Source organism: Mixophyes fleayi, chromosome 11 (genome assembly GCF_038048845.1).
Source record: "Mixophyes fleayi isolate aMixFle1 chromosome 11, aMixFle1.hap1, whole genome shotgun sequence".
NCBI classification, from domain to species: domain Eukaryota; kingdom Metazoa; phylum Chordata; class Amphibia; order Anura; family Limnodynastidae; genus Mixophyes; species Mixophyes fleayi.
The window spans coordinates 93126909-93152891 of NC_134412.1; the positions used below are offsets into that span (position 1 = coordinate 93126909).

At 40.7% G+C, this 25983-nt stretch overlaps 1 protein-coding gene and 1 long non-coding RNA gene across 4 annotated transcripts in view; one reads left to right on the forward strand and one right to left on the reverse strand.

Moving 5' to 3' along the window:
* Window positions 1-1567: 1567 nt before the first annotated feature.
* B3GAT1 (beta-1,3-glucuronyltransferase 1) overlaps window positions 1568-25983 on the forward strand; it is a 125582-nt gene continuing 101166 nt past the window's right edge. The window contains exons 1-3 of one of the 3 annotated variants that reach the window (XM_075190339.1): window positions 1568-1774; window positions 2111-2210; window positions 3753-3853. The gene's annotated coding sequence lies outside the window, so the exon portion shown is untranslated. Of the gene's footprint in view, window positions 1775-2059; window positions 2211-3752; window positions 3854-25983 lie in introns of those variants that run through there. The other 2 variants (XM_075190344.1, XM_075190343.1) reach the window with 2 other exon arrangements.
* Window positions 20462-22018, reverse strand: LOC142107881 (uncharacterized). Its single transcript, XR_012680032.1, has 3 exons — window positions 21873-22018; window positions 20863-21739; window positions 20462-20783 (listed from the first exon to the last, which is right to left on the reverse strand). It is a non-coding gene; the product is annotated as an uncharacterized LOC142107881 (long non-coding RNA).

Sequence of the window (25983 nt, forward strand, 5' to 3'; positions counted from 1 at the left end):
TTTGTACTTGCATTTGGGTGCATTTTCTCCAAGGCTGTCACTTACCTGTGTTCATCGCAATGTAAATACAATAACCCTCCAACCACAAGCTCTCATTAACCACCGCATGTTAAATGTCATTGCATGTCTCATGCGGTGTTACTGGCACCTAACACAATGCCTATGTTTTAAATGCTCATCCATAATAAATATTGAGTTAGAAAGCTCAGTGAACGCTGCATCGTGTATAAATGATAGGGGGAACTTTACTATACAATTAGTCAGTAGTAAATAAAAACAGGGGAAACCAGTTGGTGACAGCTGTATAAAATAAATAGAGTGTAAATTATAACCAGGGGGTGTAGTGCAAAGTTACCAACATTTGAAAATAAATGTACCAGGACACTTTGCTGGTGGAGGACATCATGTTACACACGAGCAGTGTCAGCGCAGGTGGGTGCACTACAAGCTCCAGCATGCCATGGTCATTGGACATAGGTGGTTTTACCTCATTGGTCACATTATAAAGGCCTTTATTTAACACATAACATACAAAGCACATGGATTAACAACATATAGTGATGGCTGCATCTTACATAAGGAATAAAGAGAAATTGTATTGGTCAGTGTAAAAAAATAGGGACAAATGTAAATTAGGGACAGTTGGAAACTGTGATTGGGATGTGTATAATGTAGTTATATATATAATTATGGGGTATACAGTGATTGGGATGTGTATAATGTAGTTATATATAATTATGGGGTATTATACAGTAATTGGGATGTGTATAATGTAGTTATATATAATTATGGGGTATTATACAGTAATTGGGATGTGTATAATGTAGTTATATATAATTATGGGGTATACAGTAATTGGGATGTGTATAAAGTAGTTATATATAATTATGGGGTATTATACAGTAATTGGGATGTATATAATGTAGTTATATATAATTATGGGGTATTATACAGTAATTGGGATGTGTATAATGTAGTTATATATAATTATGGGGTATACAGTGATTGGGATGTGTATAATGTAGTTATATATAATTATGGGGTATTATACAGTAATTGGGATGTGTATAATGTAGTTATATATAATTATGGAGTATTATACAGTAATTGGGATGTGTAGAAGATAATTAAGGAATAGTCTCACCTGTTGCTGACTGAAGTTGGGTCCTATTGTCCTGACATCAGGCCCCAAGTCGACATGTTGTCTCTGAGGCAGGGACCAGCAGATCCATTCCCGCCACACAGACTGGGCGCAGTCATGGGGCCCCGCCGGGGTCACCTCACGGGGGCGCTGTCAGGTGTCACCTCACGGGGGCGCTCTCAGGTTTTAACTCACGGGGGCGCTCTCAAGTGTCACCTCACGGGGGCGCTCTCAGCAGTTGCCTCACGGCGGCACTCTCAGGTGTCACCTCACGGGGGCGCTCTCAGGTGTTGCCTCACGGCGGCACTCTCAGGTGTCACCTCACGGGGGCGCTCTCAGGTGTCGCCTCACGGGGGCCCCGCCGGTGTCACCTCACGGGGGCGCTCTCAGGTGTTGCCTCACGGGGGCCCCGCCGGTATCACCTCACGGGGGCGCTCTCAGGTGTCACCACACTGGGGCCCCGCCGGTGTCACCTCACGGGGGCGCTCTCATGTGTTGCCTCACGGGGGCGCTCTCAGGTGACGTCTACTCGGGATCAGGGAGAGGAGTTACCTCAGGATTAGCTCTACCCCTTTCCCTAATCATGTTGTATTACCTGGCGCCAGGTTGCACATATCTGTGTAATGAGATCAGGTGAGGTTCACGTTTCCACCTCTGAACACATCACCCCCGTTCTCCGCACAGGTGGTGCTGCGGGGGTCCCTGTGCCCTGATGGGGGTTCCTGTGTTCCTGGTGGGGATTCCTGTGGTCTGGTGGATGCCCCTGATGGATGTCGCTGTGCCCCTGATGGATGCCCCTGCTGGGGTTTCCTGTGCCTTTGATGGGGTTCTGTGCCCTTGATGGATGCCCCTGTGTCCCTACTGGGGTTTCCTGTGCCCCTGCTGGGGGTTCCTGTGCCCCTGATTGATGACCCTGGGCCCTTGATGGATGCCCCTGTGCCCCTACTGGGGTTCCTGTGCCCCTGATAGATGCTCCTGTGCCCCTGATAGATGCTCCTGTGCCCCTGATAGATGCTCCTGTGCCCCTGATTGATGCTCCTGTGTGCCGCCGTGACCAGTCTGTTATCAGGTACTTAGATTTGGGTGACTTTTTTTTAAACAGTTTATGTACTTGCTGACATTGTGTAGATTTGTGGCAGAATCTGCTGCTGACATAACTAATAACTAATCATTACACAAAAAAAGAAATGATTATGTCAGATTGTGGGGATATTGTACCCAATTTTATATGGCTCACTTGAGATTTAGTATAGAAAGGACACAGAGACCTCAGAAAACTTTCAGATACAATACTGTGCAAAAACAGGTAAATAGAAATTAATGAGTTTGCCTTGGTTTTATAGAAAATTAAAAAAAAACAAAACGTATTGATAATATTTTTGTAAATGTCATCCAAATATAATCTTTTGTGCCATTTTTGTTTTGTAAATATAGGACTATGTCCAGCCGATAACCCGCCCCATTTTTTATGTCAACAAGCTGTGTATATGGAGGAGAAGGGGGGTTATATTTTCTATTCTATCTGCTTTTGTAAATATTTGCAAATAATATAATTCACAAAAATGTTTTATAAATGTCTTTTATATTGTAACATGATAATATACATTTATAAGTCTAACAGGCACTTCAGAGTCCACGGAACATTATAGGGATTGTTCACAAAGGAAGATATTTGGAATAAAATTACAAGGAATGAGAATTGTTTAGATTTAATTGCTGTTTTTCCAAAAAAATGTTGACTTCAACCATTACTGCTGCTACTACTGTTAATAATAGGGTCATTTTCTAGCTTTAATTGCAGGTGCATGAACTTCTGTTGTACTAGGAATTTTATGCTCCTAATTTATTTATTGCATTTGGCTACTGTAGGAAAACATGGGGTGGTAAAAGTGTGTGTGAAAGGGGTGAGACTACAAAACATGCCAGTATCTCTAGCATTCTGCATTAATCTGTCAGTCCACTATGTGAGTTGTGGACCATGTGGTGCTTAATCCTGGTGAGCAGTGTGTCACTGAAGATTTCCTATAAGCCCTCTGCTTGACAATTTGATCTTTTAATAATCTGCATCAGTGGTGGGGGTATGTCATACCGCCACTTCTCCAACTGCCTTCCTTGTAAAACTATCAAATTCCATTCACTTACATTTTTCATACTGTCACTACTAAATTTCCACATTGACCACTAATCTGCATACTCCTCTATTTAAATTGCTAAACATAAATTTAGCACACATCTGATGTAATTTCCCTTTAATCTCCATGCCAGTGAAGTTTTTATCTGTTCACCGCTATTTGTATCTCCATTTTATTATTTATATTGTTAATAGTCAAGTCAAATTTCCAACAACTATATGGAACATTTATGAAAAGTGATTACAAATAACTTTGTAGAAAAGGTGGTGTTGCCCATAGCAACCAACCAGACATTAACTTTCATTTTGTAAACTGCATGAAAAAAAGTTACAGTTAAACCACAATTCTTTGTATAGGATATGACTTCCTTTTCTACACAGCTACCCATAGAGCAGGTTTTATAAAATGTGACCCTAGATTTAATGCTTTAAAAAGTCACATACCAAGAAGAATCTAATAGATCGATATATTTATTTCAGGCAGAAACAACCTACAAAGATGAAGATTGAACATGTTTATTATCTTGCCTGAAGAGCTCACCATTTCCAGGAACTCTCCGCGCTTTTCCAGATTTATAAAGGTGGGTGACCGACTGGGAGAAGGATTATATACCGAGCGATCAGGGGAGAAATGGCAGTATTAGAACACGGTAGTGCCTTTTTACAGGGCTGAATCATGAATATAAGAGAGAATCACGTATCTAATAAGGTGAGATATAAATCAGAGCTGTCTTTGTGAATCGGCACATTATGTTGATGAATTATTCCCATTGAGTCTTGTTCAGCAATTAAGTCACCAGTCATTACATTGAAGTATGACACTGGTCCCTCCTTACCTATAATAAACCATTATTTCTTGGTCCTCTCTAGTACCGCTGACGGTTCTGCCACCATGATATAGTTGCTCAAGATACAAAGGGGTCATAGTTGGGCGTACGCACATTTGCTTGGCGTAAAACATGCAATTTTGCCCACAAGAAAGGCGTAGCTGACATCCACATGCAGATTTACACCTCTACATTGTACAAATGCAGTCTGAATACAGTAAGGGCCTATTCGTATAATTGCAGACCAGCATGGAGACTCGGATACATCTGTCAATTGCCGCATCACTTGCGGTTGTAAATACAGGCTGGTGGTGACTGTTGTCGGCCCTAGCTAGCCGCTGCTGATTGCGGATTCAACTCTGAAGCTGACGGGTGCTTTCTTCATTGCTTGCTATGTATAGTGTTGGTATTCATGCCTGGGTTTGTCTGTGAGAGCTGCGTCCTGTTAAGCGTAGCCAATAGCTGTAAGAAGGGATTATCACATCATTCCCTACCTCATTTGAGTTTACAGTCTAAATTCCCTAACATACACACTCCGACAGAAACACAGACTGGGGTCAATTTGATAGCAACCAATTAATCTTCTAGTATGTTTTTGGATTGTGGGAGGAAGCAAACACGGGGAGAGCATACAAACGCCACACAGATAAGGCCATGGTCGGGAATTGAACTCCTGACCCCAGTGCTGTGAGGCAGAAGTGCTAACCACTGATCCACCGTGCTGCACTATTTTTTGATCTATGGCCCATAAAGCATGCTTCCTGCTTGCCATGGGAAGCGGTTATCAGCTGCATAATAGCTCAGGGGAAGGGGGCAGCACAGGCTGACCTGCTGTGTGAATGTAGCTTTTAGCCCTCATGCAGCCCAGCCTCATTAAGGGGCTTTGATCCTGTTAAAGTGCACGTACGGTACATGGACACAGCAATTTTCACCCATATTGAAAACGGACCAGTACTTTACAGGCCTGCAGCTATGTACACAAGCATTAAGAAAATATTGTGCTCCTTCTTCAGCCCTTGTATGAGGGTAAACTGATTCAATGAGGGTTTAAACGTCAAGGGGACAGAGCGCAACATATCCAAATTGAAAAAAAGCACCTAACTTAGTAAATTTGTTTTCGGAGGGTCGTGCAAAGCAGATGTTGTTGTAAGTGTGTTTTATTGTGCTGATTGCACTTGTGATGAACATAAGCCACTAATTACAACTAATCTGATGAGAGATGTCGCCAGTTCTCCACTCAATCCTTAACCATTGTGCACCACTCGCTGCAAAAAAGTCTACTCCATCAGAAGTAGGTGTTCGAGCAGTAATACTGCAGTGAAGGATCTGGTTTCATGTTTACATCTTAATGATAAAATGAAAATCACAGTTTTTGCTAGTTTCAGATTTTTGTTGTGATGTGTAAAAGATGTATCGCCGTCCTGGGATTAAATTAGAACCAAGAATTCTTTGGGCTTCCTGTCCTTTTGATTGTGAATCGACTAACGAGGGAGTTGTTTGTAAAGAAAATAATATATATATGGGGCTTTTAAAGTCCTCTCGGTGGAATAAAATGGTACAATTTACCGTTGGTTATGTAGATAAATTGCCTGCCTCGGTTTTAAAGGAGTCCGGAGTCGGCGTTTTCATTCCCTTTGTAGCACAGCCATTAAGTAATCTCTCATTAGCTAACCATCAATTGTTGTCACGTGCTTCCTTAGGGAAGTTTATTCAGTGGCAACAAACACTTGTGGGTTTTTTTTTCAGCTTTCCTAGTGACATTATAAAAGCCTCCTTAATTTGTTCAGCCTTTCAGAAATGCTATTATTCATTATTTGGATGACACAAACACAATGTTTTCATACTGGCTTCCTTGTATTCCTGCACTCATTGTCTGACGGAGCTACAGTGAATTATGTGGACGGTACATGTGGCTTTCTTCCCGCTGCTCTTTTGTTCCTATTTCTTACCGATTAGTTTATGTTATGGCTTAACCCCTTCATAGCCGGGGGGGGGGGGGGGGTTTGTACCTCTGACCAGACCGTGTGTCCGTTTCTCTGTTTGTACATTGTCAGCTCACTTAAATTATTTTTAAGAGAATTTTATAGTGTTTGGGGTGGTAGACGAGGATTTACTTTTGTAGCCTATTTAGTAAAACTATATCTGATGTGCAATTTATAGACACGAATAACAAAATGTTGCTGTTATTCTTCCCATAATTACTTGGACACGATTAATGAAACCCCAATATTGTAGCATCTACTTGTATATATGTATATACCAAATTCATTATTACTACTATTATGATTACTAGTAGTATCGTTTATATAGCACATACCGATGTGATCTGAGTCTTCCTTTTTACCAGCACTGATAGAGTCAGTGCGAATTGGTCTAATCGTACATGACGTATCCACCATTACACCGACCTCAGTTGAGATGGACCTTTAAATGCAAAGGTCATTCTTTGCTCGTCATTGCTGCTGCTTTTGACACAGTTAATACTTTTTACTTGCTCAAATACTCCATACTCCGGAGTATGGCGGTTTCATGGTTCTTCTACCAAATCGCTCTTTCTCGGTTTCTCTACATGTCCGTCAGGGCACTCGGTCAACTGATTAGATCATCGGGCTTCAATTATCATGTTTATGGAGAAAGGCACTGGTCTACCTGTGTGTACCGTAATCACTCCAGAGATTCAGCTGAGGATCATTACATTTCCTGAAGCTAGTCCCATAGACGGCCATTTGTCGACCTGAAATAAATTTATCAGAAAGAGAACTTGTAATTATTCCTTGTCAATCTGACCTGATGTTAAGATTTCAGGAGTCGGAGATAATGTCAGTGGACTCTGCCCATTGCTCAGGGATTACTTTTGATTTATCTCTTTTGTTTTCTCTTCATATAAGTTACGTTGCTACAACCTGTAATTTCTCCCTTTGGGATATTACCAAAGCTTGCCACCTGCTTACATTCCTACAGCCCCCTGCTAACTGGTCTCTCTGCTTCTCACCTTTCACCTCTACAGTCTATTCTCAGTTCTGCTAATAGGATTGTTCTCCCCTCTCCCTTGGAACCATTCCTACTTGTTCTATATTCCAGTGTCTTCACTGCCTTCCTGTGATCCAACATATTACTCATAAAGTCCTTGCTCTTATCATCTAAGCACAACGTTTTTCTATTTCATGTTTTATTTCTACACATGTCCCTTGATGGACTCTCTGGTCCCCTTATTGTTGCCTCATTTCTACACCAATCTCCGCCACTGCCAATTCCTACCCTACAGTTTTACTATTGGCAGCTTTTGTGCTCTGGGACTGTATTCCTGTTCTTTTGCATCTAATTCCATCCCTGCCTAACTTCAGTTCTAACTCCATCCATATCTATCTTCAAACTTAATGCCATCGATGCCCGAGATCTCCCCTGGCGCCCATCGCTGCCCGAGTTCTCCCCATTACAATAGTATTAACATCTGAATTCACGTTAACACCTGCACATGTGTCTCTGACGCCTTGGAATACCCAGGCACATATCAGTCTTGTGCATCTTTTCACAATAACAGCGCACTGCGGAGCGCATTGCTCTACCTGTAGCTAGGGGCTCGCACTCTTACTGCAATAGCGCGCTGCTGAATTACCAATCACAACTAAGGGGCAAGATGAGCGCTAGACACGCTGTATTGTGGTGGGAAAGGACTGTCGCACATCACACTGTCATACAAGTCAAGTCTTTCAACAAGGTCACATTATTCTGCATCCTGTAAGAATGTCTATATTTGGTTCAGAGGGTCCTTTGATAGTTCAGTAAAGAGCATTATGCATTCATGTTGTAGATGGCAGATTGGTTGCATGATGCAGTTTACTCATCTAATGAGTCTGAATTTGTAAATTGCTGCTGAAAAAAATGGATGTTTTATAATTCCTGTGTTGTGCAATTCTGTAATTAATCCATGTAAATATTACGATGCTTTTATTTTACTATAGTTAAATGTACTTTACAGTTTCCTATATAATTTGTTATTGTAATGCTGCCCTCCTTGTATGTTAAGTTTAGAACACCATAAACCAGTTTAAACCAGTTACCATTACTTTGAAATACCGATATAATTGGGCCACTTTAAAATTAAAGTTCAGATTGAGAAGCTTTTTCAAGCCTGCTGGATAGGTAACCATCACTGCTCAGCAATATTAACTGAGGACCCAGAGTCTTTCAAAAACTTTCCCAAATGTCTAAACAGGTTAGAAGGCCGATCCAGAAGGGTCTATTCAATGTCCATAGAATCTCATCTGCATATAAGCTGATGGTAAATGTGCTAATGTGCTTATTATATATTAAGTATATTTGTATCCAGTCTAATTGCCTGAGCTATGTGCTGGATGGCTAGGGGAGGATAGAGGGCATCAATGACGGGTACCCCTAGGGTCATTTTAAATGGCTCTGATGTGAGTGTTAAGCACCTGAGTTTGGCATTTGAGAAGTTACAAATGACTGTTAAGAAAATCATCCCGAAATCCACATAGTTTCCAAAGTGATCCTCTGATAATCTCACAGGACATTATCAACTCGAGACAGAGCCATATGTAGCATTTGTATGTTCTCCCCGTGTTTGCGCAGATCTCCTACGGGTGCTCTGGTTTCCACCCTTACTCCAAACACATACAGGTAGGTTACTTGTCTTCTGATGACATTGGTGTGTCTGTGGTAGGGGATATAGATTGTAAGCTTCACTGGGGCAGAGGCTGATGCGGATGATTACATATTCTCTATAGACTGCTGCGTAACATGTATGTGCTGTAGAAACAACTTTTACTAATGATGATAATAATAACATGACAACATCCTATATCATGTTTTGTGCTGATGTTAGTAATTTGCCAGCCTGATGGAAATTAAGCCTTCACTATTGGGGGGAGGGTGTTTAGCGCCCATCTCCCCTTTCTGAAAGAATCTTTGCAAATGTGTTCAGATCGTTGTTCACCACTGAAATTAGTGTAAAATTGTGTCCGGAAGTCTGGTCACTCCCGGCTCTGAAATCCTATCTCACATCGGTATCACTGCTGCAGTTTCTGCCTATGTCTGTGTCACACATGTCAATAAGCCCCATTCCTAGTAAGAATCTCAGTGAGTCTTCTACATTAAATATAATACATGTCCAGGTAACATCCCCAATCTCTGGAGATCTGAAGGACATAGCTCTGTTCCACACTGATATCATTTGTAGATTGTTTTATCCTTCGAGACTAGTAACAGCCCAGCCGGTGGTTATACTCTCCTGATAACTGCAATCTAGCGATTATCAAAGCCAGCCCTGCACTGATCCCAGGTCCTGACAGTTCTGCTGCAGCATTTAACTGAGTTCATGGCTTTTGGCTCCCGTGACAGCGCTTCCTATTTATAATGTGTTCTATACTATGATAGTGCAATGTGATATCACAGTATAGCACACTATAATTTATAGGTGTTGCAGGAGCCCACAGGTATCAGAACCCTGTTTGTTTAAGGAACAGAGCCTGCGGCGATAGCACCCAGTGCTGGTGTATTACCATTATAGGGCTGGTTAAAGGAGGAGACACGTTTTAATTTCACATTTACTTCCTGAACATTTGCAGTTGTTTAAGGAGCTACTTTCACACAGGGAAATTAATTATTATTTATTCTGTTATTGTAATTGATTTTAATTTAATAGGTTACGCCTCCCTTCTCTCAATTTATTGGTTTAGTAATTATATATTGGTATGTACTATTTATGAACTGAATGACTTGATTAAAAATTGTAATTTCTGATATGATTTATTTCTGAATTTATTCAAGGGTTTCATACTACATGTAACTGGTATTAATCATCTCTTATTGTACGTCTGACACACATCTCGTGGTAACTTTACTAATGTTTATTGAATGGGGATTGAGACATCCCCAAAGATGTTATTATTTATTAATGGTATTCATTGAGAATTGCTACACTATTAAAAATGATGGGCCTGAGTCATTAAGGAGAGCAAAGCAAAAAATGAGTAACTTTGCTCCTGGACAAACCATGTTACAATGCAAGGGGTGCAAATTAGTTGATTATTTTGCACATAAGGAAAATATTGGATTTTTTTGCATGTAGGACACAATCACTTGATACCTTTATTTTTACACTGAAATGTACAGCTGATCTAGGACATGGACTACCCCAACTATAAATCTGTCCCCACATTTTAAATTTACCTCCCCCCTCCAATGCAACATGGTTTTGCCCAGGTGCAAAGTTACTCTTTTCTTATGCTTTGCTCTCCTTAATGACTCAGGCCCGATGTCACTAAAGGTTCATGTGTAAATAAAGTTAGTGTAATTTTATATGTCCTTTGGCTGCGTTTACACTCTGATTGTAATGATTGAACTAACGTTCTAGGACCCTTTCTGCCAGCAATGCACGTGATTGGTTAAAACAATTCAACGTGATGGGAAATGGAGTGGACCATTGCTTAGCAACCTAGTTGTATATGCAGCATTAAATACAAAAACCCAAATGGCGCCGCTCTTCGGAAAGGTCTGCAATGCTGCACAGAGTAACAGGGGGTGTCCCACCCCTACATATAACAATATAAACCAAAAACACTGGCGCAAAGTATGACCTGGATAATAACAGGGGATAGAATGTGAGTAGTAAGGAAGCAGAAATGGCAAGAAAAGGACTAGTAGTAAGAATAAGTATACATAATAATTTTTATAGCAAATTGGAAAACATAAAAACCAGTGCACTGGTATAAATTACATAAAATAACGAAATGACCAGACGTGTGATAACATAATCATATAGTTTGACTGATTGGACAGCTGCAACCGTATGGTGACATGCAATCCTATATAATCGGAGCGCATGCAAACACACAACAATATCACAGTGAAAAATAAAGGTATGTGAATCATATAAATGGTAGATTAGAGGACAAGACCTCTATCAACATTTAAAGTATAGCTGCAACCGGAAAAGTCACTCATTCCATATATACAAAAGTTCCAGAGCATTACTATGTAAACCAAGTAGAAATGGAGAATAGATACTCTTTCAGATAAGTTTTCCGTCATGAGTGGCGCAATAAACACATCAATTTCTCGGTTACATGTTAACCGGGCTGATAAAACGAATTAAATCCAAACAATGCGTGAATGTGGGACGGGAAATCACTCACCCACACAGTCTGTTGATTGTATATTGCAGAAGGGTCTTACCCGTATTGTGCTGGCGTCCGATGGCGGTTTTTCGCCTGGCATACTTTGTGCCAGTGTTTTTGGTTTATATTGGTATATGCAGCATTATTGGCTAAGTTACCACTAGGACTTCAATATAAAGTGCCCATGAATGAGCTAAGGTTTACTTCTGATGAAACCGCTGGGTGGAGAAATGCGTCAGTTGACTCCAGCACGCCTGGGACAGAACGCTGCCTGTTTAGAAGCATTTGATATACTGCTGTTTTGTCATACAGACAGATAATTTGGCCATCGCAGAAAAGTTTTTGATTATTGCAAGTGATGTGCTTGCTTTCCTGGAGACACATGAGTGTGTATCAGAGCTTGTAAATACGGAGAGCTGAAGACTGCAGGAGATTTGGATGTAATCACAGCTGTGTGAGCAGGAATAAACCCACCACAGATAAGTACTACAAGTTAACCCGTGCATGATACTCATGCATTCTAGTCAAATCAAGCTACTTAAGATGTTAAAAAGGTTCTTGTCATGCATTTGGGCCTAGCCCAGGCCTCCTCAGGGGAAAAGCGTTACTTCCCGACGCAAGCGCCCTTTTTTAACGTGGTTTTGTCCACATGTCACTACCTCATCATTTTTCTCCATCACCTCATCCTTCATCTTCATCACCTCATCCTTCATCTTCATCGCCACATCCTTCATCAAGCTACTTAAGGTGTTAAAAACTCCCCACTGTCACCCCCGGCAACCACCAACCACTCCCAACTGTCACTTCTCCTTCAAGAAATATATAGGTCAGTGTATAACTCTGCCCAGCAGGTGGCGCTGCAGCTTGTTTTTTTTGTTTTTTTTCACACACGCCACTAGGCATTTATATAGTAGATAGTGGTTATACATTTAAGTGGGGCTATATATGAATTTTCCTTGAATATAATTTACTGCAGTATAACAGTCTGCAAAGTGGAAATTAATATTTCATTGTCTTGTCTTTACATAATTGGAACATTTAAGGATAATATATAAATGACTGAAAATTCTGATTTTATTTATTTTACATGGAAGCCATCTGTTTACCCGGAGGCAATGATATATTTATGTGATTATTAAAGGACTGAGATATATGAACAGTTGTATTCAGTGTCAAAATTTACTGTGGGTAATAGGTCCAGTATGGGTATATAATATGTAATTTATAAAGTAAAGTTGTTTTATCTGTTTGGCAGTCGTTGATTTACCAGGAACGCTGAACGCATTTGTTTTGATTGTTTTATATAAATATTTTATTATTATTATTAATAAATATTATTTATTGTTTAATATATCAGCGCTCCCTAATTTTCTTTTTTTTTTCCCGTTTGCTGTAATTGCTACTTTGGGAGCTGCAGATATATTGGTAAATTGATTTTGAATGATTATCTTTATATTAGCACCTGATTTGTTTTTCTCTTTTCCCTTCTTTGTAGCACTGGCTGGTAGCCGCAGGACACTCTTAGTTACTATTTAGGAGTGATTTACGGTAGTGTCTGGCATAGGCGAGCAGTAGAATACCATTTCCCGTACAGTAACATATGATTTGTAGGAGGTTACTTGTTAGACTGCAGTGAAAATAAAAAAGATTTGTATCCCCCGCTCTGTATTTCCTTTGCCACAACTGTCATTTTAATGGCCGGTTAATCTACGGAAGTAATAAGGACACTGGAAATCGGGTTATCTGTTGTGTCTTTTAATTTTACATTTTTATCTGGGACAGATGTTACGGTGCCCCAGTGCGTTCAAACATCAAATGAAAAGATGCAGCAGAAAATCTGGATCTCACAGTCTTCTCATTATATTTCTAAGTCTGTATGTATATAAACGTTTATATAGCCCCATCGCAGCACTTAACAATTATGTATAAATAGAGTAATCCAGCAATTAATACAAGGCCATCAGCAAAAATTGCACCAACATACATCTCTTCCCTTGTCTCAAAATATCTCCCAACTCGACACCTCCGTTCTGCACAAGATCTGTGTCTCTCTTCCACTCTCATCACCTCCTCCCATTCCCAGTAAGTAACAGGATTTTTTTTCGGGATGCACCCACTTTGTGGAATTCCGTCCCTCGCACAATAAGACTTTCCTCTAGTCTTCAAGTGTTCACTGAAAGCCCTTCTCTTCAGGGAAACTTATAATGTTCCTCACCCACCCTCTTAACTTCTCTAGGTTACCCCATTACCACCCTCTACACAGGTCACATAAGACGTTGCATGTGTTCTTTCTATACTCAATCCACTCCTGACCCTCTGCCCAGCATTGCTGTGTGACTGGACATAGCCCACTAAGCACTTTATACCTTTTGTCATCTGACTGGACCAATATGTAATATGTAGCACTTACCCTCATGTATCAAACTCCCATTGTCCCATAGAGTGTAAGCTTGCGGACAGGGCCCTCTTAACTCTCTGAAAGTCTGTATTACCCAGTATCGTTTCATCACTCTGCTTGTTCCCAATTATAAAGCGCTGCGGAATTTGCTGCTGCAATATAAGGTTGATGATGATATAAATATTGGGTATTAACTGACATACATTGAGCTAGGAGGGCCTTGTTTACCAGCTTACAATCTATAGGAAAATAGGAGTTAGATATATGAGGTTAAGTGACACATATTCTATATTGGTCTGGTCAGAGAGCATACTTACCAACATTCTGTTGGTGGACTCTGGGAGAGCCTGGAAACAGGATGTGGTGGGAAGGCGGAAGGGAGTGACGCGTGGCAAATCGCATCATTTTGGCCCGGCCCCCCGCGTCAAAATCATTTTGTTGTGGGGGCGGGGCCAAACTGACGCGATTCACTGCAAATTGCGTTATTTAGGCTCCCTACAAGCAGGATGTGGGAGAATTGCCAGCTCTTACGGGAGATCTACCTGGAAGTTGGAAGTCTCCCGGACATTCTGGGAGAGTTGGTAAGTATGCATATAGGGGCTACATGGTCGGTTACACAGCAATGTGCCTTTATAACTAGCAAACTTCTTATGCCAAGTTGTGGTTGAGCAGTTGCAGGTTTTTGTTCATTAATCTGACTGGAGAGCAGCTCAACACATGAACAATCCCTGCTCCTGCTGAGTTCATAAGCCGGTATAGAAGGACATTGCAGAACTAAAAATGGATGCAAGTTCCACTAATGCCATAAACGGGGGCTCCCATGCATGCTGTTGACCTTTCAGGTGTGCCATCCCTGCACCAAAGAGCTTGCAATCTATGTAATATAGGTGCTCTGAGGAGAAACCTGTGAATCGTTGTATATCTTCAGGGTCGAGGCGCAGAACTTATTACATCTTCTAGTGACATTATATGATGATCTGGCACCGTACAACAATGCTCCGGAATGAGGTCAGCCTGTCTGTGTGTGATCTTCTATATTTTGCGGAGTGTAATATCTCTGTGCTTTGTACAAATCTGGGGGGAGGTCAGCACCTGCTAGGGGCGGAAGTCTGAGCCATTCTGTGACAGTCACTAATGAGGGGACATTACACGTATCTCTCTGCTGAGCACACAGCTTCAGAGAACCACACACACAGCCCGGCTGAGCGATAATGTAGGTTGTGTCTACAGAGGGACAAGAGAGCAGAGTCAGAAGTGATTGGAAACGAGGGCAAGTGGTACAAATAGCAGTCTGGGATACCATCAATTTTATGTGGCTGGGAGGGGGGAGCGCCTGGTGAAAAATGAGGCCTGGGGAGAGGTAGACAGTGTTACTTTGTTGCAGTTAGGCAGACAACACGGAGTCATACAGTACAGGGGGGGCTGCAATACACAGGTGGATATATTGTTGCCACAGGCATAACTCTTATTTCTTTAAACACTGAATATAAACCAAGCTGCTCACTAGGTCTAAGAAACATTCACAATGTACACTGCGATAATGCTCAGTATGCTGACTTAGATTTGACAAACAGATACAAATATAGCATTTAGAACGTCAAGAATTTCTTGCTATCCCGCCAGTAGTATCTTTCACTTGTAGATCAATACAGCTTTTCTCACCCACTTGCTCACAGGGACTATTAACATTTATTTCCCGGATGGTGGGTGGCATCTCGCTATACCTTTCTCAGAACAGGCCGTGCCAACTCCCACTCACGTTAATACATGGAGAGAGGCAGAAAAGCGAGGTATTTCTGTGCAGATTATCTTACGACTACTTCTTACTGAGCAGTTTGAAATAATGGATTTAAAATAATTTCTGCTTCTAAATACGACGCACAGTATATCCTGATTTAGGTGGAGGATAATCTCAAATGCTGGATACTTAAGAGACAAAATGTAGACCTTGTAGGAAGAGTGTTCCTGAAACCAGCAGTTCTTCTTAATTGTCCCGATAGTCGGCTCAGATTAATGCACATTTGTTCAGCATATCAATAAAATATACTCCCAGGTTATGCAGAAATAAAGAGATCTGAAAAATGAATGTTGGAGGCACTTATTATTTATGAAGAAGAAATAAAGAGATCCGCATTTGTAGATGGAACATGGCAGAAATTATTCAAGTCTCTAACCTTTTAAATTGTGCACTAAATTCTTAAAGGAATACTCACACTTCACAGTACATGGACTATTGTGGTTTGTCTTATCGTGTCACAGGCTGTTACACAGACATTTTTGCAATATACACCTGGCAGTCTGTAATGGATTAATTCTCTGTGATATGTTGCTGGTAATGGGGGCATTCAATATATGGTTATCCTTGTGCATATGTGTGATAACAAATCCATGAAAATAGTAATATGTTAGGTGACACAGGGATGCAACCCCATAAAGTAGGAAAACAGGTCCTACCTAAGACACGGATATACAAGGTAGACATAATAAATGCAGACATTAAAGCAAAGGGTATGAAGGACCCTGCTCATTACAGAGCTTACATTCTAAGTGGAAGATGACACAGCTGAAACAAGAGGAGTGTGGTTCAGAGTGGAGATTGGGACAGTTGTAAGGGTGCATTAGGGTGAGTAGTATCATCTGGGATAAGGTAAGCTCTAAAAAAGTGATGGTTTTTCAGAGAGCATCTAAAGATTCGAGGCCTATTTGGGCATGGTATGGAATTTTGTAGCAGCACGGGAGAAATCTGGTAATTATATATTTATATTCTAGGAACGCATGCCCTTTTTACAGATTAGCAAATAATTCCTCATATTTGTAGTATAAGAGTATTGTGTTTAAAATAGTTGTAGGGACCACACTTATGTGACTATGTCAGTAAGGACAGAGCTGCATGTGACAGAGGCAGTGACATGATGTGAGGAATAGAGGCAGTAGGAAGTCACAGACTGAGAGTTATATAGAGGAAGTTACAGGGTCCCCAGCAGCACAGAGTATATCAGGAGATGAATGATGTGTTAGTGAGGACAGGGCTGTATGTGACAGGGACAGTGACATGATGTGAGGAGGGGAATGGAGGCAGCAGGAAGCCACAGACTGATAGTTATATAGTGGAAGGAGTAGGGTCCTCCAGCAGCACAGAGTAGTGATAACAGGCTGTCACACTGATGTGGGATTGAACGCACCTTTATATATATATTGAAGCTCCTACATCCAACTTGTTACTGATTATATTCATTAACCTGTAGTTACACAATCTGTGCTCTTTGTAATGAGGTGGATGGTTTATTTTACAGTGGAAAATTTACCAAATAATACATTTTTGTTTTTACTGCAATCTTTAGATTCTACAGGTAAATATAAACATTGCATTTAAAATAAGCAATGAGAAATGGACAGAATGATGTATCTAATGTACTGACTTAAATGACTTCTCGCCCTTTACTGGAAGCTGCCATAATGATTTCTCTCAACCTTGTTGATACTGTGTGGTATATACTGAACGCTCAAATTCTATGGCAACGATAGACTTGAATCTGGCACGCAGGGTTATCAATACATGTTAAATTATGGTTCTTGCAATATTTTTATAAAGTATTTGACCATTAACTCTCTCTGTGTGTGAACATTCATTACGGGGGAATATAATTCTGCCACATTAGATCAAGGTATCCACAGTATATACTATAGATATACAGTATATTAAGACGAGTTCCTTCTAAGTGTCACAAGACCAAATAGCCATGAACCATTGGAGACATAGGTCAGCTCAGGTTATACAAGGGACAGCGTGCGAAAGGGTTTAAACAAATAATTAGGGTGGTAGTAACACAAGAAGATACGGTACAAATTTCTAAGGCTGGTAGGATTATCTTTTGCATCTGATTAAATTGCATGGTGCAACCGGTCCATTAAACATGCTCATAAATATTTTTCTCTTTGTGATTTAGTGGATTCAGGTAACATATCTATGAATCTCTCCCAGCTTTAGAGAAAATCTTTTTTATTCTTACTTGTTTAATGAAGCTTCTAGCAAGTCCATAAAGAAAATACATGGAGAACGTTTCTTTTTCCTTGTATAACATTAACGAGGGTGAACTGGACTGTACCCAATATTGAAGCTTACACTTTCTGGCTGCTGTTGAAATTATCCATAAAGGTTTCCTGATGCCTCTTGTTAGTTTATCTTTGTATTTCATATTTGCCAAATAGACCATTCTGGAGATAAAGGTACAGAACTTACCGAGTGTGGGGTTACATAGTACTTAGTACTTGTTCTGTTTGTTCAAACACTTTGGATAACAAGCAGCATTTATATTCATTGTAGTAATTGGACATTCTTATGTGCTCATGTGAATTATATATTCAGTGCACTGATTTAATACACTACATATTTTTCATTAAAACCCTTACCGTTATTTACTACTTCATCTACTGAAACTACCATATGATCCTGTATATCACCCAGGCCAACCTACCGCTCTCTAGGTGTTGTACAACTACAAGTCCCAGCATACCTTGCCAGCTATCAGCTGACTACTGGCAAAGCATGCTGGGGCTTGTAGTTTCACAACACCTGGAGAGCCACGGGCTGGCCAGGCTTGCTCTTTATTATATCCTGTAATGTGATTCTCTTTACATTCTCACTGTTAGGGTTGTGACTGAATATAATAATGCTGACATCAATGTAGGCTCCAGAAGCTGCAGGGATAGTAATTGCCATTGGGTGATACCAGTTGTTTTGGGTTCTTTTGGTTGACGTGAGGTATGCAGACAATTCTATACAAGTATGATATTGCTTTTGGGAGTACATGTGCATTTTGTAATATATTATCCAGTTGGTTGTTCAAGCTTTAATTTGGCAGGAATTCCAAATTTGTGGGTATATAATGCTGACAGCCTGTAGACATTTTAGGTCATTAGATGAACAAGAATTTAGAATTTTTAAGAGAGTGGTGTGAGCAGCCTTCTATTAGAGTAATCTCTTAAATGTTTTACTATTTTATTTTTATTATCTATGAGATTAAATAAAAAATAATAATATTTAGTGAAGGGTCATATTGCATAAACCAATATTTTGAAAACTGATTTTCCAGAAGTAAATACATTGAATTCCACTTTTAAACATGGTAAGCATAATAAAGGTACTTGTAAGCAGTTTTCTGCAGTACCTCTAATACACCAGAGGTGCTACTATTGTGCCTTTTCTCTCTTTCACTGCTGGAGGCTAACTTGTTGCACTAACTAAGCTAATCATCCCCATCTGTCTCCTATTTATACCTGCCTCTCCCAGTTACCTGTTCTGGTCATTGTTATGTTGCTCTTCCTCATTGTTGTGCTCACTTGCCAGTTCTCTGGGACTCTTACAAGCCGCTGCCGTCATCTCTATATCTGATTCCTCTCCATTGAGCCATTCCACCTGCACCAGTTGTATTTCTTTTTACCAGTTCTCAGCATCACCCAGAAATCCTTGTTTATTGTCTACTATACTCGGTTCATATTATTTCCTGTATTCTCTGGTTCATACCTGTTCTAATAAATATTATATGTTTTCTTAATATCCTGGGCCCCAGAGCTGTTCTTTCCAGCTTCCGGGATTGAAGTGTGACAAGAATATGTGGATATATGGTGTATTTGATGATGCATATAGAATAGTATAGCATTTGCATGTAGCATAATGATTGGATGGGTACTTCTGTGTGTAATAACGGAGTTATTTGTACACTGGCATCAGTAATATTGTATTAAGCAAGATGTGGGAGCAGTGATATTGTATTGGAATACTAGTATATAGCTGTGATATACATTATATGAATGGAAAGCTAAAACGGTTTTATACTTTGTTTAAGATTGTATTAAAGAGAATACATAATATCTTAAATGAAGCTTTGACTGCGTGCCGTCTTTCCTGATATAAGTATCATTGTCACTGTGATGTGTAACTAAGTGTATATGGCTATCTATTTGTATGGTATAGATGTGTATTAAACCTTATGGATCACACCGCACAGAGGACGGGTCTTACTCAATGGTTTTATACATTTTCCTGAATTGGATGTAGTCATATTTCCTAAAACCTTAAATATGTCTATTATACTACTCCCTGCAGCCATGTATGTGTAAACATTCCTTAATATCAGCCCCACCGTAGACATATAAATTGCCTTTTCTAGTAACTTAAATTATCCAGAATGCAGTGAGGGTTTAGCTGACTTGTTCCACTGATTTTGGACTTGTCTCATTATATGGAGCTTCAGGATCCGACAGTGCAGATTTGTGACAGCAGGATTGGCAAATGAAGAGCTTTTTATGGTGAATGGGCAATCCTAGGCATCGTACACATATGCAAGCATTTCAAAAGGTGATTAAAAATGTATTAATGGCAATATCTGCAGTTGTTAGAAAATGAATTCTCCACACGTGGATGCAGAGCACCCCACCCCCAACACACATGATCTCTGGATCTCTCTTCATGATGAGAATAGACGTGTTTGGAGGCATCTCTTCAAAAAAAATAAAAAAACACCCAGAAATTCTTCAAAGGTATAGCAATACAGCATCGGTTCCCTTAAAAGAACAGATACGGAGGTACTTTCTTCAGACCATTTGGCATGAAACCCAGAATATTCTTGCAGGTTCCTCAGAGTTTTTAATAACCTTCCCCCATCCTGGTCTCCCTGTGCCTCAAGACATGACATTTATATGTACCAACAACTGCCCAATAGTATGTATGATACTTTAATGCATAAAGAAAAACACAATGGACTCAAAATAGTACTTTAAATTTACTTTATTGAATAGATTCTCAAGATAAATAACATTTTGTTTCTTATTTTACAATGGATTTATTAAGGGTTTGTCTGATTAAGTAAAATGTAATTTTTCTACTCTGCATTATAAAATTGTCATGTGGGTCTTACAAACTTGTCCTATAAGAGGACCAAGATGGAGGAAGCCTCTGGACTCACAAAGTCGTCCTTCAGCACTCAGGAGAGGAAAAACCCCCTGTGGAGGAAACCTCTGGGGAACTATGGCTAGAAGGACCGCCCTTCCCTCTGGACACTAAGAGGCTATGCAGAGTTAATTGACCAAACTAGGTTTTAGGGTATCCAGCTCCGTCTACAGACACATCCATGGAAGCCGCCCATGTCTGTGACTAGATACTAACCTCAGATGGGCATCTCTTCCCTTTTTTACTTCTCATCTCGATCCTCCAGTTGTCTTGAAACTGTTCTTCTAATTTTTCTCCTAAGAATCACGAGGACCTAGAAAATATATCCTTGAAGAATGTACACAGTCTTGTAACTTGGTAGTGGGTTAGCAATAACAGATATATTCACAGTATGGTGTATCCTATGTGAGTGTTGGTACTCCTCCAGGAAGAGCCCGATTCTTTATACCCAGTAAGGACCGCACCCATATTGGCCTAAAGATACGATGCATCCTGGAGGAGGGAGTGCCTATCCTTGCGTCTCCAGGATTATGCTATCACACCATGCTGTCATGATATGATGCATCCTGGACAAGGATGTGCCTGATATGTACTTCTTCTCCAGGACAGTCTATATCACACCATGCTGTCGTGGTATGATTCATCCAGGAGGTGGATATGCCTATCCTTACTTCTCCAGGACGGTCTATATCACAGCATGCTGTCATGGTATGATTCATCCAGGAGGTGGATATGCCTATCCTTACTTCTCCAGGACGGTCTACATCACACCATGCTGTCATGGTATGATTCATCCAGGAGGTGGATATGCCTATCCTTACTTCTCCAGGACGGTCTATATCACAGCATGCTGTCATGGTATGATTCATCCAGGAGGTGGATATGCCTATCCTTACTTCTCCAGGACGGTCTACATCACACCATGCTGTCATGGTATGATTCATCCAGGAGGTGGATATGCCTATCCTTACTTCTCCAGGATGGTCTATATCACAGCATGCTGTCATGGTATGATTCATCCTGGAGGTGAATGTGCCTATACTTACCTCTTCTCCAGGACGATACATCCTGGAGAAGTGTGTGTCATGAGACGTAGAAACTGTATGCGTTATCCTTGTCCCTTGTTTACACCTCTATTAGAAGGGTTGTTGTCTCTGTATATAGAAGAGCGACAATAAGAATGAATGAATAAAAAGGTCAATAAGGTTAAACCGCTGATTGGCCAATACAATACAAATGGCAAAAACCAATTAACCTAGTAGTACAAGAAATACACACCAGACTAACCTCAGAGCCTTCAGGTTGCAGGTCCTACTGCTTTCTTCCTGTAGTAGACTGATGTCTAGTAGCCAGAAACGTCCCCTTATATAGGCAAGTGGTGTAACAATGACCCTCCCTATGTCATCCATGTGTGATGAAATGGGTGTGGCTGGTGGGTGTGACAACCGAGAGCTGGTTTAGTGGGTGTGGCTGGTGGGTGTGACAACAGAGAGCTGGTTTAGTGGGTGTGGCTGATGTTATGACAAAATTCTTGGCTAGTTGTAATATGGATGGGACTGGTCAATGAAGGAGCTGGGGAATTTGAAAGAACAATTTCTGAAAGTTTTGAATGTTATAAAATTCTACAGTTTCTATCAATTCACGCACCTGAGAATGGGAGGATGCATATTGTAAAATGAGACTATTAGAAACCATATTTGCCAGCTGACCATCATTTTCATGGACCGTTTTAAAGTTTTTGTTTCTCTGCAAAATGTCCCTTATTTTCAATATCGATCAAGTCTACATTATAATTCTGCATATTAAATCCAATTTTTTTCTAGGCATCATAAGTGCAATTTAATTCAATACGTTTCAATATATATTAAAAGATGTACGTTATAACTAGATTGACCAGATATTTTTAAATGAAAACTGAGGACAATAATATATACAATTATTCTCTTGCCCGTAAGGTAAATGGTTGTTCTCCAACAGAGGGAGAAAAAATGAATAATGTGTTTAGGTTCCATTTATTTCTTATTTTATCCCATACTGAACAAGTTGAGGATTGTCTAAAACTTCACAGGGGATATCATGTTTGTGAAGGTGGTTAAAATAGGATAGATTGAAGTTAGGTACAAATTGTTGGCAGCACAGCGGCTAAGTGGTTAGCACTTCTGCCTCACAGCGCTGGGGTCATGAGTTCAATTCCCGACCATGGCCTTATCTGTGTGGAGTTTGTATGTTCTCCCCGTGTTTGCGTGGTTTTCCTCCGGGTGCTCCGGTTTCCTCCCACACTCCAAAAAACATACTAGTAGGTTAATTGGCTGCTATCAAAATTGACCCTAGTGTATCTGTGTGTGTGTGTGTGTTAGGGAATTTAGACTGTAAGCTCCAATGGGGCAGGGACTGATGTGAATGAGTTCTCTGTACAGCGCTGCGGAATCAGTGGCGCTATATAAATAGATGATGATGAATTGTTGTATTTGCATTTTTGTTTTGCTTATGAATCCAATCTTTTATATAATGTCACGTTGTCTATATTGTTTAATATTTGAAAAATGTATTCCTCCTTCACTTTTTTTTTTTTTAAATTGAATTAAGCTACTAACAATTATCTAATCTAATGGCACTTAACAAATCCATATTTATATAAATAACTAGCTGACCCTTAATTAAAAATCTAGCTTAATATATAAGTAATCTTTTCACTAACAGACTAATACTTAGAACTATTATCCATCTACCGGCAAGGTGACCTCATAACTTTTTTATTTTTTCTGTTTCACATTTTGGAGGCTGTGACTGACTTGGCTTTTGCCCAGCCCCCCACCCATTATACATAGGTGTTTGTAATGAGTGCAGCTATGAGCTATGTCCTACCAGCATTATTCATTACCTGTAGCAGACTCATCAGAGGGGGGGTATGTACCCTGTTATAGATATTGGGTCACCTTGTAATGGTAGAGGGGCGGTCACAATTTCATCAAAGCATGTGCTACAACCTCATGTTTATTGCAGATATTATGTTATATATGAATATTACAGCGTCTAATACACAGATGTGGGTTATTTGGGTGTTTTAGTGTGTGAAGTAGTGATGGGCAACAGACTCCCAGCTCCTTCCTGCTCTATTGTCAAATGCGATTATTAAAGCTTGTAACACGTGTATAACATGCTGCTGATAGGTTATTACAGATAGGTGTTTCTTTCTTTGATTAAATGTATTTTATTTTATTACTGAGATTCAGGGTAATGTGTTGCCCTTTTGAAGGTTTGAGGGCCACCTATGCAGTGGATGAAATGTATCAGGATGTCTGTCACTGCTCTAAAGTGTCCTCCCGCATTCTTCTCCTGTACAACTTTTTGTTTTGTTTCTGTGAGTTGTATTTCTGCTCCATGTTTGTGGTCTTCTCTTCTCTTCTCTGTGTGAATACATACTGACTATTTCACATTTTAAGTGGATATTTTTTCAGTGTCTGGGGTGCCCTGCGTGCTTTGCCTTGGCCCCGTCTCGATGAGCCCTATGTGCTTTGCCGTGGCCCTGTCCGGGGAGCCCTGCGTGCTTTGCCGTGGCCCTGTCCGGGGAGCCCTGCGTGCTTTGCCGTGGCCCTGTCTGGGAGGCCCTGCGTGCTTTGCCGTGGCCCTGTCTGGGAGGCCCTGTCTGGGGGGCCCTGCGTGCTTTGCCATGTTCCTATACAATTTTTATTGTGGTTCACATTTGTACCTGTGCTTCTCTCTTGTATTACTCAGAACAACATGGTATGAAGAAGGTGTGTATGGCGGGTGAGGCAGGCTTATGAGTGTGATTCTGGATTTGAGTATATTACAGTTGAACATAAAAATATTACGCATATCTTTCCATTGCATTCCACGTCCATACTGCTACTGAATTGCTGTTTTTTGTATTTTTGCACCTTTTAATAAATTTGTGGGTTAAAGTGCATCATGTGGTAGAGGGCGTGTACTGTGGGCAGGGGTTTAGTGGGGTAGGGGGAACTTAAAAGTCCTGCTCTTTACCATGGACCCCCAAAATCTGAGGTGTGGTTGTATGTACACAACCCTGCCAATTTTATATCGCAAGCGGTAGAAAACTAGTTAAGATTGTTGCATACTTGCATGTTATTAAATACGCTTTCTATGTAGGAACATATGCAGGTGATATTTGCTAAATTTATGGCTTCTTCAGCCTTATGTTGCTAAGCAACCGTTCCTGCTGTCTCTCCTCTGGGTCCTAGTGCTGGGGCCACACATTGTTCACTGGGAGGTGTAAATAACAACGCAGGGGGAAGGGGTTAATTCCTTGTGACACCACCCAAATGGTGGCTGCCACACTGTGACACAAACATGCGGACTCACGGTGGGTGAAACCATTTTCGTGGGCTGAGCTAGTATACTATAGAGCAGGGGTCAGCAACCCCTGTCATGTGTGCTATACGTGGCACGCGTACCACTTCTGTCTGCCACGCCGGCGCTGCAGTTGTCTCATTAAAGCAGCCGATGACGGAGCTTCTGCGCAGAAGCTCAGTTTCGGCCCTCATCGGCTACTTTTCTGAAGCAGCTCCCGGTTTTCCAAAAGGTAGGTAAGAGCGGCACTAAAAATTGAGAGGCACATCCATGTGACATACTATCAATAGAGAGGGGGGGGGCATACTGTGGAAAACTATGACTATGGAGGACAACTGGCATACTGTGACTAGGGGGGACAACTATCTGTCATGATGTGAATTGTGGGCACAGCTATGTGGCATGATGTGAATTGTGGGCACAGCTATGTGGTATGATGTGAATTGTGGGCACAATTATGAGGCATGGTGTAAACTGGGGCACTACTGTGTGGCATAACGTTTATTTGCTGGTCCCATTACTGTTAATATGAGATATATATATATATATATATTATTATTATTATTATTATCGTTTATTTGTTAGGCGCCACAAGGTTTCCGCAGCGCCGTACACGGCACAAACGGTACACTATACAGGGTAAAACAATACAGAACAATAAACACAAAGTACCAGTACTTCAGAAACTCCAGGCAGGCAAAATACTGTAAAGACGGAGTGGAAGAACAGGTGAGGAGACAGGAGGGGAGAGGGGCTCTGCTCATACGAGCTTACATCCTAAGGGAGGGTAGACAAAATCAGGCACAAGAGGGAGCCAGTGAAGCAAAGGGGAGAGAAAAGGAGCCAGGGGAGAAACAGAAGAGGTGGGCACAGATTGGGTGAGAGACGGATGGAGCGAGGGAAGTCGTTCCAGTGAAGGGGGGCAGCTCGGGAGAAGTCTTGTATTCTAGAGTGGGAAGAGGATATAGATATATATATATATATATATATATATATATATATATATATATATATATATATATATATATATATATTACGCCCAACTGGCACACCTGGACTTGACTAGATT